General features: G+C 40.0%; 1 non-coding gene across 1 annotated transcript; it reads left to right on the top strand.

Annotated features, from left to right (window-relative positions):
• Window positions 1-4,415: 4,415 nt before the first annotated feature.
• Window positions 4,416-4,511, top strand: LOC118380078 (small nucleolar RNA U13). The gene has a single exon (XR_004824770.1). It is a non-coding gene; the product is annotated as a small nucleolar RNA U13 (small nucleolar RNA).
• Window positions 4,512-6,839: the final 2,328 nt, after the last annotated feature.

Below are 6,839 nucleotides of genomic sequence, written 5' to 3'. Positions count from 1 at the left end.
ACTGCTAATCATTCAGAATACAATTTCTATCTAAAAAAGACGGCAGCTGAGAATTTACCAAGAGTTCTATTATTTCCACTAGACATTAAAGGTTTGAAATTGAGATTGCCTTGAGCAGCATTTTAATTAGCAACAAGGGAATTCTGCTCTGCGTTTTGATTAGACATCTCGACAGTGCAGAGGGGATGTTTGACTGAGTGTTTGCGATTCAATTTCGGTCTGTTTATTTGACTCCGAAGTCGATGGTCTTGTTTTGGGGTGAGTTTCCCCAATATCAGCGGATTTGTAGAATCACGTATGCTCGTGCCATTGTAACGAGTCAACCCACTAAACCTGATCCCAATCCTGTTTCTTCCATCCCTCCACACTCCACACTGACCTGTCCACTCGTTTAACCCCCCTTAAGGATTTATTTATAAGCAATGGATTGGTGTTTCCACCTACTGTATTCCTTACACTAGTCTACTGCTTTTACATGTAAAAATGAGGTGCAGTGTACATATGTATGAATGTACACTTTATGGAGGAGGGGCGAAACCCCAATACCAAATCAACATCTACCCATACGAATGTGGGGATGAGAGAATTAGTTAGATTTTAAGTAATGTGGAAATGATACACGCTTTCCAAGTAGAAATGATACACGCTTTCCAAGTAGAAATGATACACGCTTTCCAAGTAGAAATGATACACGCTTTCCAAGTAGAAATGATACACGCAGTATTACTCCAGAGCAGGATACCAACTTCCTGTACGTACAGTGCCTTGCGAAAGTATTCGGCCCCCTTGAACTTTGCGACCTTTTGCCACATTTCAGGCTTCAAACATAAAGATATAAAACTGTATTTTTTTGTGAAGAATCAACAACAAGTGGGACACAATCATGAAGTGGAACGACATTTATTGGATATTTCAAACTTTTTTAACAAGTCAAAAACTGAAAAATTGGGCGTGCAAAATTATTCAGCCCCCTTAAGTTAATACTTTGTAGCGCCACCTTTTGCTGCGATTACAGCTGTAAGTCGCTTGGGGTATGTCTCTATCAGTTTTGCACATCGAGAGACTGAAATTTTTCCCATTCCTCCTTGCAAAACAAAAAGCATTTGTGAACAGCAGTTTTCAGTTCTTTCCACAGATTCTCGATTGGATTCAGGTCTGGACTTTGACTTGGCCATTCTAACACCTGGATATGTTTATTTTTGAACCATTCCATTGTAGATTTTGCTTTATGTTTTGGATCATTGTCTTGTTGGAAGACAAATCTCCGTCCCAGTCTCAGGTCTTTTGCAGACTCCATCAGGTTTTCTTCCAGAATGGTCCTGTATTTGGCTCCATCCATCTTCCCATCAATTTTAACCATCTTCCCTGTCCCTGCTGAAGAAAAGCAGGCCCAAACCATGATGCTGCCACCACCATGTTTGACAGTGGGGATGGTGTGTTCAGGTTGATGGGCTGTGTTGCTTTTACGCCAAAACATAACATTTTGCATTGTTGCCAAAAAGTTCAATTTTGGTTTCATCTGACCAGAGCACCTTCTTCCACATGTTTGGTGTGTCTCCCAGGTGGCTTGTGGCAAACTTTAAACGACACTTTTTATGGATATCTTTAAGAAATGGCTTTCTTCTTGCCACTCTTCCATAAAGGCCAGATTTGTGCAATATACGACTGATTGTTGTCCTATGGACAGAGTCTCCCACCTCAGCTGTAGATGTCTGCAGTTCATCCAGAGTGATCATGGGCCTCTTGGCTGCATCTCTGATCAGTCTTCTCCTTGTATGAGCTGAAAGTTTAGAGGGACGGCCAGGTCTTTGTAGATTTGCAGTGGTCTGATACTCCTTCCATTTCAATATTATCGCTTGCACAGTGCTCCTTGGGATGTTTAAAGCTTGGGAAATCTTTTTGTATCCAAATCCGGCTTTAAACTTCTTCACAACAGTATCTCGGACCTGCCTGGTGTGTTCCTTGTTCTTCATGATGCTCTCTGTGCTTTTAACGGACCTCTGAGTCTATCACAGTGCAGGTGCATTTACACGGAGACTTGATTACACACAGGTGGATTGTATTTATCATCATTAGTCATTTAGGTCAACATTGGATCATTCAGAGATCCTCACTGAACTTCTGGAGAGAGTTTGCTGCACTGAAAGTAAAGGGGCTGAATAATTTTGCACGCCCAATTTTTCAGTTTTTGATTTGTTAAAAAAGTTTGAAATATCCAATAAATGTCGTTCCACTTCATGATTGTGTCCCACTTGTTGTTGATTCTTCACATAAAAAATACAGTTTTATATCTTTATGTTTGAAGCCTGAAATGTGGCAAAAGTCGCAAAGTTCAAGGGGGCCGAATACTTTCGCAAGGCACTGTATGTTACAGTTGAAATGTTTAAAAAAAAAATTATTTCACCTTTTTTTAACCAGGTAAACTAGTTGAGAACAAGTTCTCATTCACAACTGCGACCTGGCCAAGATAAAGCAAAGCAGTGTGACACAAACAACAACACAGAGTTACACATGGAATCAACAAGCGTACAGTCAATAATACAATAGAAAAAATAAATAAATAATGTCTATATACGGTGTGTGCAAATGGCATGAGGCGGTAATAAATAGGCCGTAGTAGCAAAGTAATTACAATTTAGCAGATTAACACTGGAGTGATGGATGAACAGATGATGATGTGCAAGTAGAAATACTGGTATGCAAAAGACCAGAAAAGTAAATAAAAACAATATGGGGATGAGGTTGGTAGATTGGGTGGGCTATTTACAGATGGACTATGTACAGCTGCAGCGATCGGTTAGCTGCTCAGATAGCTGATGTTTAAAGTTAGTGAGGGAAATGTAAGTCTCCAGCTTCAGCAAGTTTTGCAATTCGTTCCAGTCACTGGCATCAGAGAACTGGAAGGAAAGGCGGCCAAAGAAGGTGTTGGCTTTGGGGATGACCAGTGAGATATACCTGCTGGAGCGCGTGCTACGGGTGGGTGTTGTTATCGTGACCAGTGAGCTGAGATAAGGTGGAGCTTTACCTAGCATAGACTTATAGATGACCTGGAGCCAGTGACGACGAATATGTAGCGAGGGCCAGCCGACTAGAGCATACAGGTCGCAGTGGTGGGTAGTATAAGGCACTTTGGTAACAAAACGGATGGCACTGTGATAGACTACATCCAATTTGCTGAGTAGAGTATTGGAAGCCATTTTTGTAGATGACATCGCCGAAGTCGAGGATCGGTAGGATAGTCTGTTTTACTAGGGTAAGTTCGGCGGCGTGAGTGAGTGAAGGAGGCTTTGTTGAGGAATAGAAAGCCGATTATAGATTTGTTTTTGGATTGGAGATGTTTGATATGAGTCTGGAAGGAGAGTTTACAGTCTAGCCAGACACCTAGGTATTTGTAGATGCTCCCCTTGTTCCATTTACTCAATATAGAAACATGAAAATGTATAATGCATACCAGTTAAATATTATAATTCATTTAACAGATGACTTGGAATAGAAAGAGGTGAATTTGGACATTATATTTGAGTAGAGTGCATTTGACTCAGCAGTGGCACTAAATTAACATATGTTTTGTCACGGTTTTCTAATGGTGAAGGAGAGTCGGACCAAACTGCAGCGCGTATATTGTGGCTCCCAATCAGAGACAACGATAAACACCTGCCTCTGATTGAGAACCACTTCAGACAGCCATAGACTCTCCTAAAACACCCCACTAAGCTACAATCCCACTAAGCTACACACCACATACAAAAACCCATGTCACACCCTGGCCTGACCAAATACATAAAGAAAAACACAAAATACTTCGACCAGGGCGTGACATGTTTATAGTTGTTGTTGACTCAGACGACCTCAGCCAAAGTAGTGAAGTTATTCTATTTTATAAACTTTCTCTCATGGCTTCAAAAACAATGAACTGGTGTGAGGAAATGGAGCAAATTCCCTCTAGTCATTATTTTGCTGATGCTTATAAACGCATGAGGGGTGAACAGGTCCAAATGTCTGGGTGAAGAGTACGCAACAGAACACAACCTGGGGCACGTTCAGCAGGACACCATTTTTTGGGGGAAAGTTCAGATAGAAATATGCAATGTAGAACATGTGAAGAAAGGAATCACGTCAGCTCTATTCATGACATTTCTATCTAAAACACTTGACAACATTCAAACGTGGCCCTGTTTGAAAAATACCCATGAAGCGTTTAACCTTTCCCACAATGCATTGGTGCTGAATGTTCTACCATACAAAACATTAAATGTTGAAATGGAACTCTCTGATATTCTACAGTACCTCAGTGTTTATTATTTGATGTAGATTTATTCACATTACAATACATTCAAAGGTTTTTGGCACATACCGTTAGCTGAAGACCTATGGTCATAACTAATGAATTAATGACATGATGCATAACATTTATGATCCTTTGGTTCATAGATATGATGAATGGGTTAATCACAGATGTTGTGTGATATGTACATCCTTATTGTTACGCAATGTACATCAGCCTTCTGATTATGATACCAGAATCATGACTTGTTAAACAAGAAAAACAATTTAAATTTTGTATTTCACTGGGAAAGTCCTTTGAGGCGGAGTCTTTTACAGTGGAGTTCTGGCTAAGAAAACAGCAGCAGTTCGTTCAACATGTGAAAGCTATAGTGAAATCAGAACATGTCTTCATGAGCCCATCCAGCCTACAGGAAACATTTCCTCCTGAACCGAGTAAAAGTAATAATATATATTTTCATGTGATCAATGACAGAATGTTAATTTCAAGTACTAATGCTTTTCCAAACTCCAACGCTCTTCGGCTGCGTTTACAAAGGCAGCCCAATTCCGATCTTTATTTCACTAATTGGTATTTTGACCTATCTGAAAAAGAGCTGATGTGAAAAGATCTGATTTGTCAAAATACTTTATTGCAGGAATGTTTTTAGTTTTTCCTTTCAATTAAGACCCAGACAACCAGGTGAGGGGTGATTATTTTTTTAAACGAATTAATGACCTTAATTCATCAATCATATACAAGAGAGGAGCGAAAACCCACCGACACTTGGCCCTCCGTGGAATGAGTTTGACACATTGAATGAATGGACAAGACCAGTGTTTTTATGGTTTTCTGTACTACAGGGCCTGTACTCACAAAGTATCTCAGAGTAAGAGTGCTATAATCTAGGATTAGTTTTGCTTTTTTGATTGTAATGAATAGACAGGGAGAACCTGATCCTAGATCAGCACTGCTACTCTGATACCCTTTATGAATACAGAATGCATGTTTCACAATTGCCTTTGGATGCACTTCAAGTCTGAAATGTCCAATGTCCCTTGCGAGCTGAGCTTATCTGCTGTGAAAGGGGACATACTATTTATCATTGAGGGATAAAGCTTGGGGTCTGTCAATTCGAGGTGATCCTTGGGGTTTAATTTGACTGGCCTCCTTTCATCAGACTATCAATTATATGTCAACTATATTATAACTCCAAAGGAGTATAATATAATATATAATAATATAATATAATATAATATAATATAATAGCCCATATAATATGAACGCTAATGACTCTATTGCGGAGAGGAGCACAAAGGAGGCCCATATAATATGAACGCTAATGACTCTATTGCGGAGAGGAGCACAAAGGAGGCCCATATAATATGAACGCTAATGACTCTATTGCGGAGAGGAGCACAAAGGAGGCCCATATAATATGAACGCTAATGACTCTATTGCGGAGAGGAGCACAAAGGAGGCCCATATAATATGAACGCTAATGACTCTATTGCGGAGAGGAGCACAAAGGAGGCCCATATAATATGAACGCTAATGACTCTATTGCGGAGAGGAGCACAAAGGAGGCCCATATAATATGAACGCTAATGACTCTATTGCGGAGAGGAGCACAAAAGGAGGCCCATATAATATGAACGCTAATGACTCTATTGCGGAGAGGAGCACAAAGGAGGCCCATATAATATGAACGCTAATGACTCTATTGCGGAGAGGAGCACAAAGGAGGCCCATATAATATGAACGCTAATGACTCTATTGCGGAGAGGAGCACAAAGGAGGCCCATATAATATGAACGCTAATGACTCTATTGCAGAGAGGAGCACAAAGGAGGCCCATATAATATGAACGCTAATGACTCTATTGCAGAGAGGAGCACAAAGGAGGCCCATATAATATGAACGCTAATGACTCTATTGCAGAGAGGAGCACAAAGGAGGCAGACACAAAGTGCCTCTGAGTGGGAGAGTGAACAGATAAGGGAACTAATATGTTGGTTTTGGCACTCCAGTATCACTGAAGTTAATACATCTGCTTAGCAGTTTTGAAGCAGAGTTCTTCCTGAAATTGTTGGTTATTGTTCTTTGATTTCTAACCTACCTCATTTCCTGAAAAGTTTACTTTCACGGGCCTTATGCACATCAGCTTGTGAAAAAAAAATTGGATTCTCATAATTGCATATTATTTTGTGACCAAAAAAGAGGTTTTCATTTCTTTGTCACGGACATGAAACCTTTTAGTTGTTTATGTAAATGACAGTGAGATGGGCATATAGGGAGGCAGTAATTTGTTCATAAATTTCCTTTCATGATGTACAGGTAATTTGTTTTCAAGTAAACTGAGCTGAAGATGAGGCTGGAAAAGTTTTCTAAAATTAGCATGGTCTGCTGGCTGAAAAGGAAAGCTTGTCTCTGTAAGATGTGTGCGTGGTACAATATTAATGCATTGCTTTGAGGTTTTGTCACGTTCTGACCATAGTTCTTTTGTGTTTTCCTTGTTTTAAGTATTGGTCAGGACGTGAGCTGGGTGGGCACTCTATGTTGTGTGTCTAGTTTG

Source organism: Oncorhynchus keta, chromosome 22 (assembly GCF_023373465.1).
Source record: "Oncorhynchus keta strain PuntledgeMale-10-30-2019 chromosome 22, Oket_V2, whole genome shotgun sequence".
NCBI classification, from domain to species: domain Eukaryota; kingdom Metazoa; phylum Chordata; class Actinopteri; order Salmoniformes; family Salmonidae; genus Oncorhynchus; species Oncorhynchus keta.
This window is presented reverse-complemented; position numbering and strand designations above follow the sequence as displayed.